The 12,888-nt window shown below is 49.8% G+C and overlaps 1 protein-coding gene across 1 annotated transcript in view; it reads right to left on the bottom strand.

The window, feature by feature from the left end:
• ehbp1 (EH domain binding protein 1) overlaps window positions 1-12,888 on the bottom strand; it is a gene marked incomplete at its 3' end in the record, with an annotated part of 223,343 nt that overhangs the window by 87,220 nt on the left and 123,235 nt on the right.

The raw sequence follows: 12,888 nt of genomic DNA, 5'->3' as shown, positions 1-12,888 counted from the left end.
TCCTCCTCCTCCTCCCCCCCTCCTCCTCCTCCTCCTCCTCCTCCCCCCTCCTCCTCCCCCCTCCTCCTCCTCCTCCTCCTCCCCCCTCCTCCTCCCCCCTCCTCCTCCTCCTCCTCCTCCCCCTCTCCCCCTCCTCCATCCCTGTCATGGCTGTTGATGTATGTTTATTCTGATCAGGCCCTGCATAGCGTCACAGGGGTGACTTTGTAATTATGTTCATTTTAATTGGCTTCCTGCTATCACCCCTCTCATCACTTATGAGTCCACGCCGCCCGCCCCGGACAATGCATGGGGGCCTGCATTGCTGGTGTGTGTGGGGGGGCCTACGTCAAGTAGACACACACACACCTACACACACACACACACACACACACCCCTCCCCCCCCACCACCACTTTACCTGCAGAGCATAATTCCATCCAGAAGTGCCTCCCTCCTTAATGAGTTTTCCCAGCCGTTAGCAGCAGTTTAGATTAATTGATAAACGTTGTGTTATCGGGGGGCGATCGGTGACCTCCTGCACCCCTAATTTGTTTGTGGAAGACGGCAGTTAAAAGGAGATTAATGGACTATAGATTTATGACTGAGGGCCCAGGACCACCATCCTACTGTCCTGTTCTAAACCCTCCTTCACTTGTATTATTCTATGAAGAAGAGGAGGAGGAGGAGGAGGAAGAGGAGGAGGAGGAAGATGAAGAAGAGAGGTAGGTGGGCTGAAATGGGCTTTGGGTTTGCCATCTCCCTTAACATCCTTACAGACCATTTGTTGTGTGGAGAGAGAAAGAGGGAGAGAGACTGAGAGAGAGGGAGAGAGACTGAGAAAGAGGGAGAGGGAGAGGGAGAGAGAGAGAGATAGACACATAGACAGTCACAGACACACAAACAAACACACACACACACACACACACACACACACACACACAGGGGGGATTCTACATTAGAAAGTAAAGCTGTTTTCCCTGGTGGTGGTAGTGTTGTTGTTGATCTCTAACAGGATCATCCCAGCTCCTCCATATTGTCCACAGACACAGCAGCCACCCCCTCTAACTCTCTCAGCCAAAGCTCATTTGTTAAGGCATGAGTATGGGAAGCTAAAGCCAGCGCTTACACCACATTATAGCCCGTTACACGTTCGCAGAGCGAGCGAACGAACGAACGGGCGTCGTGCGCATCTGGCAACAACCGCCGCTACCACCCTTTGTCTATGCCACGTCTGAAATGTGTTATTTCATGTTGTTCAGGGGAGGTTTTAGTATTTCACTTCAAAGCCTAAAATGCTGTTTTGCATGGCTATGGTTGTAGTGTAGGACAGGCCTGGCAAGAGAACCAGGTCTGATGGGGAATTCTACTGGTGATGTTTTGCATGTGTAAACAGCCAACATGCAGAGTGGCTTGATGTTGTAGCCCTTAGGTGCTGTTCTAGATAGGATGTATGTCTGCCATGTTCTGATGATATGTATATATTTTCTAAGAGCAGAGAGAGAGAGACACTAATGTCTAATTACATGTCATTACACAGTACCTACGCTAGTTGCCAATTTAAAACAGAATTTGGCTATATAAAAGTGCTTTTATCTGAAGTTAACATGCTGAAATTCAAACGAGTTATTAGAGTAGGTATGTGCTCAATTCCAAATCACAGGGGAGGGGAGGGGAGGGAGGGAGGAGAGGGGAGGGACGGGGAGGGGAGGAGAGGGAGGGACGGGGAGGGGAGTGGAGGGGAGTGGAGGGGAGTGGAGGGGGGGGAGGGGAGGGGAGGGGAGGGGAGGAGAGGAGAGGGGAGTGGAGGGGAGGAGGGAGGGGAGGGGAGGGGAGGGAGGGACGGGGGGACGGGGGAGAGATCAATAGGTCAGGATGCCATCTTTGGAATTGGTCATTTTCACCCGATCGAAGGCCTGACACATAAAGGAGATGAGAGGAACACCCACTCAGGTTAATGGTATACAGACAGGCCGCATCACACTCCACTCTACCAGGAAACACGGCCAAATAGAGTGGAAAGGAGGACATGGGGAAAAACACACCACTTTATAGAAGCTATTGACCCGAGCTGTAGAGGAATGGACTGATGATGAAACTAGATGATTCCACAAAGAGGAAAACCCTGAGGAGGAAAACGATGGACAAAACACTCATTTTCTGTCTATTTAGTTCCGATCCAAGGCAGGACTTAGCAGAAAACCTACTGAACAGCTTTGTGAACGGAGAACCTGATAGCGTCAGGCCAGGCCAGGGCCCGTATTCACAAAGTGCTGATCTAGAATCAGGACCCCCCCTCTCTCTCTTATTCATCATCATGATTTAAAAAGACCAAACTGATCCTTGGTCAGCACTCCTACTCTGATGCTTTAGGAATACGGGCCCAGGACACAATACCACGTTTATCATACAGGAATATTATTATAATTATAATGGAAAGTGAATAGTTCCTTTAGAGAGAATGAAAATGTACGCACTCACTTAACTGTAAGTCGCTCTGGATAAGAGCGTCTGCTAAAATGACTAAAATGTAAATGTAGAGGGCAGACACACCTGAGTAGTCCACTCTGAAGAGGACACATTACAGAGGGAGGAATGGAGGGGTGGAACGGAGGGAAGAGTGGAGGGGTGGAATGGAGAGAGGAGGACGGAGAGAGGAGTGGAGGAGATTGGAGGGCTGGAGGGCTTTATAACGAACCAATTAAAGCCTTATCATCACACACACACACACACACACACACTATTTGACAGACAAATCACTCAGCGAATTTGTAAGGCACTTCCAAGGTCTTTAAACGGTGGAGAGGAGAGCGATTGGTTTAATTCAATTAAAATGGGACGACGGCCACTTAAGGGTTAAGGAGGGAGATTTGGAACGACCTTGTGTTTGTGTGGGGGGTCCTTGGCTAATAGGGCTCAATTAAGGCTAGTATTGATCAAGTGGGTGGGATAGTGTTAACCTGCCCCCCCAGCCCTACCCCACCTCCCATCCATCCACCCCTGGGTTTAACCCTACCCCACCTCCCATCCATCCACCCCTGGGTTTAACCCTACCCCAGCTCCCATCCATCCACCTCTGGGTTTAACCCTACCCCACCTCCCATCCATCCACCCCTGGGTTTTGGTCCACACATACTGTACCTGTATGAGAGGGCGGCAGATTAGGGCCACATTAAGCTAAAGTTACCCCCTGTCTCCGTCCATCCCCTATGTCATTCAAACCTAGCCAGGGGTACAGGGCTGGGGCGTATGGTGGGGTGGGAGGGACACAAAGCACCTTTCTGGCCATCCTCATAGATCCCCATTAGTTTACAGCAGTGTTTCCTTAACCACTCTTCCAGAACCCCTGGCCAGTTCTATAGACTTACTGGACCGGTTCTCCAACACCTGATTTCATTGGCCAACTAATCACCAATGCCATAGTTTAATCAGTTGTGCTAGTTCTGGAATCAAATAAGTGGAACGGATGGGGGTACTGGAGAAGAGGAATGGATGGGGGTACTGGAGAAGAGGAACGGATGGGGGTACTGGAGAAGAGGAACGGATGGGGGTACTGGAGAAGAGGAACGGATGGGGGTACTGGAGAAGAGGAACGGATGGGGGTACTGGAGAAGAGGAATGGATGGGGTACTGGAGAAGAGGAACGGATGGGGGTACTGGAGAAGAGGAACGGATGGGGGTACTGGAGAAGAGGAACGGATGGGGGTACTGGAGAAGAGGAACGGATGGGGGTACTGGAGAAGAGGAACGGATGGGGGTACTGGAGAAGAGGAACGGATGGGGGTACTGGAGAAGAGGAACGGATGGGGGTACTGGAGAAGAGGAACGGATGGGGGTACTGGAGAAGAGGAATGGGAAACACTTGTCTCTACTGGAGCCTCAGAAGAGAGCCTCCATGAGAGAAAAACCCTTGAGTGGAATCAGTCCGACATCAAACATGGAGGATTAGCATTGAGATTCCCACCAACTTCAACTTCCCTCCTTCAAATCAAACAAGTCCTCTTTACTGGAGATTACACTGTACGATTTGTTTTAATTTTGTCTCTCCATATCCATATTCCTTCCCTCTTTCTGTCTCTCTCTCTTGCTTCCTTTCTCTCTCTTGCTTCCTTTCTCTCTCTTGCTCTCTCTTTACCTCTCCCTCTCCTTCCCTCCCTTTCTCTCACTCTACCTCCATCCCTCTTTCTCTCTCTGTTTCCTTCTCCAGCTCTTTCCTAAAAGCAACTAGAGGTAATCCCTGGCAGATAAAACTAAAGGACTTACCACAGGAAGATTAAGGGCCGCGTCCCAAATGGTCATAGGGCTCTGGTCAAAAGTAGTGCACTAAATAGGGAATAGGGTGCTATTTGGGAAGCACCCTAGGGAGGCTCTTTGTGTAACCTTTTATACCAGTCGGTGTGGGTATTGAAGGAGCTCTTGAAGTGCTTAACTCATGAGCTGAACACAGTGCGGGAACAGTGAAGGAGCAGGATAATGACAGCAGCGTTACAGTAACTGGATCAAAACACTGCTACCCAACTCAGGACTGGAAAACCTTTGTGTCTGTGTAACTATATCTGATAGAGCCGACAGGACCCGACCACAGCCCTGCATAGCCTCTGGCCAATTTAATCCAGGCTAATAAGGCAACATGTTTTACTTATATGAGGCATAGCCAACACATATAGGCCTATAAACGTTAACCAGAAGAGCAATTTAGCTGATAAACCTTTTTTTTTATATATTTCAAATACTTGGTTGATAGTCTGCCTGCAGTTGCCAGATGGGCGGGGTTTGGCGTTTTGGGACTATTCTATTGGCTCGTGAAGTCAGGCAAGCTCAAGTCGGAATGGGTTAGAATCCGGCCCACTGCCCTTTGACTGGAACTTCCTGTCTTCTCTCCACTGTCCTATCTGCTTATTAGAAACAGTTTTAAAGACCTAGCCACAAGACAAGGTACAACCATGGTGTAGGTCCAGGGTTTAAAGACCTAGACAAGGTACAACCATGGTGTAGGTCCATCTGACAGACCCAGACATCACAGACCAGGCGTCTGTAGGGCGCAACGTTCAATACAACGTTCCACATAACTTTCAACCATATTTCAACAGTAAGAACTCAGACAACGTTCAACCATATTTCCACGGTAAGAACTCAGAAAACTTTAAACCATATTTCCACGGTAAGAACTCAGACATTCTGAAAGTGTTAGAAGAACTTAGAAGACTTTCTGAAAGGCGCAGTGAAGGGATCAGCTCCTCTTTGAGGAGAAAAGTCTTCTAAGTAAAACATAAATAAAAATAAACTTCCCCAACTGTTCTGTTATCTTTGTATCTAGGAGGATAAAGTAGTCAAGGGATGGTGACCCAAGTCTCTCTCTCTCTCTCTCTCTCTCTCTCTCTATTCAATGGGCTTTATCTAGCTCTCTCCCTATTTCACTTTATTATTATTTTATTCATTTGTGTGTACTTTTGACCCCTTTTTCTCACCAATTTCGTGATATCCAATTGGTAGTCTTGTCCCATCGCTGCAACTCCTGTACGGACTCGGTAGAGGCGAAGCTCGGGAGACATGCGTCCTCCGAAACACGACCCTGCCAAGCCGCACTGCTTCTTAACACACTGCTCGCTAAACCCGGAAGCCAGCCTTACTAATGTATCGGAGGAAACACCGTACAACTGGCGACCGAAATCAGCGTGCATGCGCCCGGCCCTCCACAAGGAGTCGCTAGAGCGCGATGGGACAAGGACATCCCGGGCCGGCCAAACCCTCCCCTAACCCGGATGACGTTGGGCTAATTGTGTGCCACCTCATGGGTCTCCTGGTCGTGGCCGGCTGCGACACAGCCCGGGATCGAACCCGGGTCTGTAGTGACACCTCTAGCACTTAGACCACTGCGCCACTCGGGAGGCCCCTCTTTACTCTTTACGCCCCCTCTGCCCCCCCCCGTTCCCCTCCCCTCTCTCAGTCCCCCCCTCTCTGTTCCCCTCCTCTCTGTTCCCCCCCCTCTCTGTCCCCCCCTCTGTTCCCCTCCTCTCTCTCAGTCCCCCCCTCTCTGTTCCCCTCCTCTCTGTTCCCCCTCTCTATGTTCCCCCTCTCTCAGTCCCCCCTCTCAGTTCCCCCCTCCCCCGTTCCCCTCCCCCTCTCTCAGTCCCCCCCTCCCCCGTTCCCCTCCCCTCTCTCTCAGTCCCCCCTCCCCCCGTTCCCCCTCCCCTCCCCTCTCTCTCAGTCCCCCCTCCTCCCCGTTCCCCTCCCCTCTCTCTCAGTCCCCCCTCCCCCGTTCCCCTCCCCTCCCCTCTCTCTCAGTCCCCCTCCTCCCGTTCCCCTCCCCTCTCTCTCAGCCCCCCCCTCCCAGTCTCCCCCCCCTCCCCCTCTCTGTGACAGTTGTGCCCTGCAGCACTAACCTGTCCTGAACAGGAACTCTAGTGACTGGCCTTTAGTGTTTCCCCTCTCCTCTAGCTCTCACCAGCTCTAATATCCCCCAGCTCTCAGAGAGGAGGAGGACTGGCTTACCTTACCCCTTAACCCTCCGGATTAGACTACTATTACACAGCTTATAGAGGGACCAAAGGGGTCAAGGGCTTGGTCTCATACCTATATGATATGCCTCTATATGTGGGAGCTCTAAGAGTATGTATTAGGCTGTTTGAGAGAAGGTTTAAATCCTAATCAACCCATCCAATGTGAGTACATGTTGTTTGAGGTCCAGTAGATCAATAAAGCTACAGCACTCTAGCAGGTGTCAAAGCTGTGTATGCTGAAAACCTTCTTAGTGCAAAGGTGAAATAAAATGTTTGATGCTCATTTCGAAATTCCTGTATTTTTCATCTTCTGACAAACGCAAAATATTTCAATTAAAACATATTTTTTTGCATTAATAGTAGTATAGGTAAGTGACTGCCTCTGGATGAGAGGAGGAGAGAGGAGGGGTAGGAGGAGGAGGATAGAGGTGGGGGAGGAGGAGAGAGGAGTGGGAGGAGGATAGAGGTGGGGGAGGAGGAGAGAGGAGGGGGAGGAGGAGAGAGGAGGGGGAGGAGGAGAGAAGAGGGGGAGGAGTGGAGAAAAGAGGGAGAGGAGTAGAGAAGAGGGGGAGGAGTGGAGAAAAGAGGGAGAGGAGGAGAGAAGAGGAAGAGGAGGAGAGAAGAGGGGTAGGAGGAGGAGAGGAGAGGGGGAGGGGGAGGATAGAGGAGGAGGAGGAGGAGGATAGAGGAGGGGTGGGAGGAGAGAGGGGGAGGAGGAGTGGAGAAAAGAGGGAGAGGAGGAGAGAAGAGGGAGAGGAGGAGAGAGGAGGGGGAGGAGGAGGAGAGAGGAGGAGAGAGGAGGGGGAGGAGGAGGAGAGAAGAGGAGGAGAGAGGAGGGGGAGGAGGAGGAGAGAAGAGGAGGAGGAGGAGGAGGAGGAAGAGGAGGAGAGAAGGGGGAGAGGAGGAGAGAAGAGGGAGAGGAGGAGAGAGGAGGGGGAGGAGGGGTAGGAGGAGAGAAGGGGAGGAGGAGAGAGGAGGGGGAGGAGGAGAGAAGGGGGAGAGGAGGAGAGGAGGAGAGAAGAGGGAGAGGAGGAGAGAGGAGGGGGAGAGGAGGAGAGAGGAGGGGGAGGAGATGAGAGAAGAGAGGTAGGAGGAGAGAAGGGGAGGAGGAGAGAAGGGGAGGAGGAGAGAGGGGGAGGAGGAAAGGGGAGGAGGAGGGGAGAAGAGGGGGAGGAGGAGAGAAGGGGAGGAGGAGAGAGGGGGAGGAGGAAAGAGGGGGAGGAGGGGAGAAGAGGGGGAGGAGGAGAGAAGAGGGGTAGGAGAGGGGAAGGAGGAGAGAAGAGTGGGAGGAGGAGAGAAGAGGGGTAGGAGGAGAGAGGCGAGAAGAGGGGTAGGAGGAGAGAAGCGAGAAGAGGGGTAGGAGGAGAGAGGAGGGGGAGAAGGAGAGAGGAGAACAGAAAGAAGGGGTGTGTGGCAAATAAGAGAGGGGACAGGACAAGAGTGAGAGGAGAAAAGGAGGTGATGAAAGGAGAGAAATGGAGGGACAGGCCAAGGAGAAGAGAGAGGAAAGAAGAGTGCAGTATTCTCACGGGGTCCCCCCATCCCTACATCCTATAAAAAACATGTTCCTATTTTCCCCAGCTTCTCCTCAACCACGGCAGACTCCACAATGTCAGAACGGCAGGCTCTTGCCTTCCCTCACCCTTTCCAAAGCTCACCCTTTCTGAAAGCTAATTAAGAAATATCACAGCCTTCTGCGAACTCAATTAAATAATGTTAATTTATTATAATTTCAATTTACACACAGGCTGCTGCTGTGGAGGGCCGGGAAAACAAAGGAGAAGGAATGAAAGGAGCTGTGCTCTGGCCCTGGCCTCCCTGTGAGACGTTCTCTGTGTGTGTGTGTCTCGGTGTGTGTGTGTCTCGGTGTGTGAATATAGTCCTGGCCTCCTTGTGAGCGGTGCTCTGTGCTCCTCAGAAACACTATTTAATTTGGGCCTTTGATTAATTTGAATAATCACAGAAACCTTTTATTGGAGGGAAAAAGCAACATACCTCTCCTGTTGTTTCACTTAGCCACCGACCTCTTAGGAGGTTGGAGGATGCTGTGTGTGTGTTGGGTTTTACTATCCTTGTGGTGACCAGAAGTCCTCACAAGGATAGTAAAACAAGGAACATTTTGACAAGTGGGGACATTTCGCCGGTCCCCAAAAGGAAAAAGGCTACTTTAGGCTTAGGGTTAGAATTAGGGTTAGAATTAGGGTTAGGATTAGGGTTAGGATTAGGGTTAGCGGTTAAGGGTTAGGAAAATAGGATTTTGAATGGGAATCAATTGCTTGGTCAAACAAACGTGTTTGTGTGTGTGTGTGTGTGTAAAGTGCGCGTGTGTGTGTGTGTGTAAAGGGTTTATGTGTGTGAGCGCGCATGTGCATGCATGTGTGTACGATACAGTAAGTGAATATTTCAAGGTCTACATTACTTCAGCTAAACGGCGGCACCAGAAGTTTAGGATCTTAGTTCAAACACAGAACTCTCTTTATGTTAATATAGATCAGGAAATAAAACTCTTCTTTGCTCAAAGTTTTCCTCCGACGTAGGCGTTCTGTTCGTGACTTTTCTCCATATGAAAATAAAGGCAAATAATTCATGAAGCGGAAACTGATGAAAATCCCCAAGATCAGAGCAGCTAAGGGCAGAGCGGCTCACTAAAACTCCTGGAATGGAGAGAACGAAGCAGAAACAGTGACGGAGGAGGAGAAGGAGGAGGAGTGAAGGGAGGAGTGGCCCCGGGAAGGAGATGGACTGAATCGGGACAGACATGAATCTCTCGTCCCATCCACTCTTCTTTCTTTCTTTTAGAAAGTTACTCTGTTCATTTAAATGAATCCTTCAGACAGACGTTCCGTCCCCGCAACTCCGGAGATGCAAAACCTCAATGCACTCTGGGATCGGTCTCTCCATTGTCCTCTAGGAGGGAGGGAGGGAGGGAGGGAGGGAGGGAGAGAGAGAGAGAGAGAGAGAGGGAGGGAGGGAGAGAGAGAGAGAGAGAGAGAGGGAGGGAGAGAGAGAGAGAGGGAGGGAGGGAGGGCGAGAGGGAGAGAGAGAGGGATGGAGAGAGAGAGAGAAAGCGCAAGAGAGAGAGAGAAGGAAAGAGAATGAGATGGAGGGAGGGAGGGAGAGAGAGATAGAGGGAAAGAAAGCAGAGTGAAGGACTGGGGGACGGAGTACAGTGCCTTGCAAAAGTATTCACCCCCCTTTTTTTCCTATTTTGTTGCATTACAACCTGTAATTGAAATGGATTTGTATTTATTTTATTTCAAAAATTTCTAAAAAATAAATAAAATAAAAGTGGTGCGTGCATATCTATTCACCCCCTTTGCTATGAAGCCCCTAAATAAGATCTGGTGCAACCAATTACCTTCAGAAGTCACATAATTAGTTAAATAAAGTCCACCTGTGTGCAATCTAAGTGTCACATGATCTCAGTATATATACACCTGTTCTGAAAGGCCCCAGAGTCTGCAACACCACTAAGTAAGGGGCACCACCACCAAGTAAGCGGCACCATGAAGACCAAGGAGCTCTCCAAACAGGTCAGCGACAAAGTTGTGGAGAAGTACAGATCAGGCTTGGGTTATTAAAAAATATCTGAAACTTTGAACATCCCACGGAGCACCATTAAATCCATTATTAAAAAATTGAAAGAATATGGCACCACAACAAACCTGTCAAGAGAGGGCCGCCCACCAAAACTCACGGACCCGGCAAGGAGTGTATTAATCAGAGAGGCAACAAAGAGAGACCAAAGATAACCCTGAAGGAGCTGCAAAGCTCCACAGCGGAGATCGGAGTATCCGTCCATAGGACCACTTTAAGCGGTACACTCCACAGAGCTGGGCTTTACGGAAGAGTGGCCAGAAAAAAAGCCATTGCTTAAAGAAAAAAATAAGCAAACATGTTTGGTGTTCGCCAAAAGCCATGTGGGAGACTCTCCAAACATATGGAAGAAGGTACTCTGGTCAGATGAGACTAAAATTGAGCTTTTTGGCCATCAAGGAAAACGCTATGTCTGGCGCAAACCCAACACCTCTCATCACCCCGAGAAAAGCAGCATCATGCTGTGGGGATGTTTTTCATCGGCAGGGACTGGGAAACTGGTCAGAGTTGAAGGAATGATGGATGGCGCTAAATATAGGGAAATTCTTGAGGGAAACCTGTTTCAGTCTTCCAGAGATTTGAGACTGGGACGGAGGTTCACCTTCCAGCAGGACAATGACCCTAAGCATACTGCTAAAGCAACACTTGAGTGGTTTAAGGGGAAACATTTAAATGTCTTGGAATGGCCTAGTCAAAGCCCAGACCTCAATCCAATTGAGAATCTGTGGTATGACTTAAAGATTGCTGTACACCAGCGGAATCCATCCAACTTGAAGGAGCTGGAGCAGTTTTGCCTTGAAGAATGGGCAAAAATCCCAGTGGCTAGATGTAACTAGCTTATAGAGACATACCCCAAGAGACTTGCAGCTGTAATTGCTGCAAAAGGTGGCTCTACAAAGTATTGACTTTGGGGGGGGGTGAATAGTTATGCACGCTCAAGTTCCGTTTTTTTGTCTTATTTCTTGTTTGTTTCACAATAAAAAATATTTTGCATCTTCAAAGTGGTAGGCATGTTGTGTAAATCAAATGGTGCAACTCAATATTAGGAAGGTGTTCTTAATGTCTGGTATACTCAGGGAATAGCATATATAACAGGAGTATCATCATAACACTTGAAACTATATGTGGTTGTCTCACCTAGCTACTAACTGGAAGCAGCTCTGAATAACAGCGTCTGTTTAATGACTAAATGTCAACGTTAAAATCCTACTATTATACAAAGTGTAGTGGCTATAAGAACACAGCCTGTCCTGATTCACCACAGTCTGCTGTTGAAGAGGTAGGCTTAACACCATGACAAACTGGACTAAAAACACACACACACACACACACACACACACACACGGTGGACTTCAACAAGACCACACACAAGCAGATGCACACACCACACCACACGTACGCACGCACACGACGGACTTAAATAATACAATGTTCCAACAATGTCCTTCCTAACCCTTTAAATATGATTTATGCAGCAGCCAGAAATGAGTTGAAGCTAAGCCTTGGCCAAAGTTTTTGGGCAACCTGGAATCTATGCGTACTAACACACACACACACACACACACACACACACGCGTGTAGGGGTTGCTCATCATGGTGCATGTGTGTTTAGGTGTGTGTGTGTTCATTCGCATGTGTGTGTTTCTCTGTGACAATATTTACAGAAAAACAACTCTGGGCCCCATTTTCCACTGAATATCTCTCCTGCAACAGCCTCCGTCTTTCTTTCTTTCTTTCTCTACATCTCTCCCCTCCCTCCCTCCCTCCCCTCTACTCTACTCCTCCTCCCCTCCCTCCCCTCCTTCCCTCCCCACACGGAGCTCTAGAGACAGGGGCAGCCCTTGGCGGAGTGCGGCCCACCACAGGCCACTGAGTCTGGATAATTAAAGTCATTTAGACCCCCTTACCCACGGTCACACGGCTGTGCAGCTGGTTGATAAAGCCTCCTGCCTTAATTACATACGACCACCATTACTGTTACTGCACCAACCCTGCCCTCCACAACTAGAACAGCCAGCTAGCTACACTACAGCCAACCCTGCCCTCCACAACTAGAACAGCCAGCTAGCTACACTACAGCCAACCCTGCCCTCGTCAACTAGAACAGCCAGCTAGCTACACTACAGCCAACCCTGCCCTCCACAACTAGAACAGCCAGCTAGCTACACTACAGCCAACCCTGCCCTCCACAACTAGAACAGCCAGCTAGCTACACTACAGCCAACCCTGCCCTCCACAACTAGAACAGCCAGCTAGCTACACTACAGCCAACCCTGCCCTCCACAACTAGAACAGCCAGCTAGCTACACTACAGCCAACCCTGCCCTCCACAACTAGAACAGTCAGCTAGCTACACAACAGCCAGCCCTGCCCTCCACAACTACAACAGCCAGCTAGCTACACTACAGCCAACCCTGCCCTCCACAACTAGAACAGCCAGCTAGCTACACTACAGCCAACCCTGCCCTCCACAACTAGAACAGCCAGCTAGCTACACTACAGCCAACCCTGCCCTCCACAACTAGAACAGTCAGCTAGCTACACTACAGCCAACCCTGCCCTCCACAACTAGAACAGTCAGCTAGCTACACTACAGCCAACCCTGCCCTCCACAACTAGAACAGCCAGCTAGCTACACTACAGCCAACCCTGCCCTCCACAACTAGAACAGCCAGCTAGCTACACTACAGCCAACCCTGCCCTCCACAACTAGAACAGCCAGCTAGCTACACTACAGCCAACCCTGCCCTCCACAACTAGAACAGCCAGCTAGCTACACTACAGCCAACCCTGCCCTCCACAACTAGAACAGT

The sequence above is a fragment of the Coregonus clupeaformis genome, chromosome 1, assembly GCF_020615455.1.
Source record: "Coregonus clupeaformis isolate EN_2021a chromosome 1, ASM2061545v1, whole genome shotgun sequence".
In the NCBI taxonomy this organism is placed as follows: Eukaryota; Metazoa; Chordata; class Actinopteri; order Salmoniformes; family Salmonidae; genus Coregonus; species Coregonus clupeaformis.
Note: the sequence above shows the minus strand (reverse complement) of the source record. Positions and strands in the feature narration are given on the sequence as shown.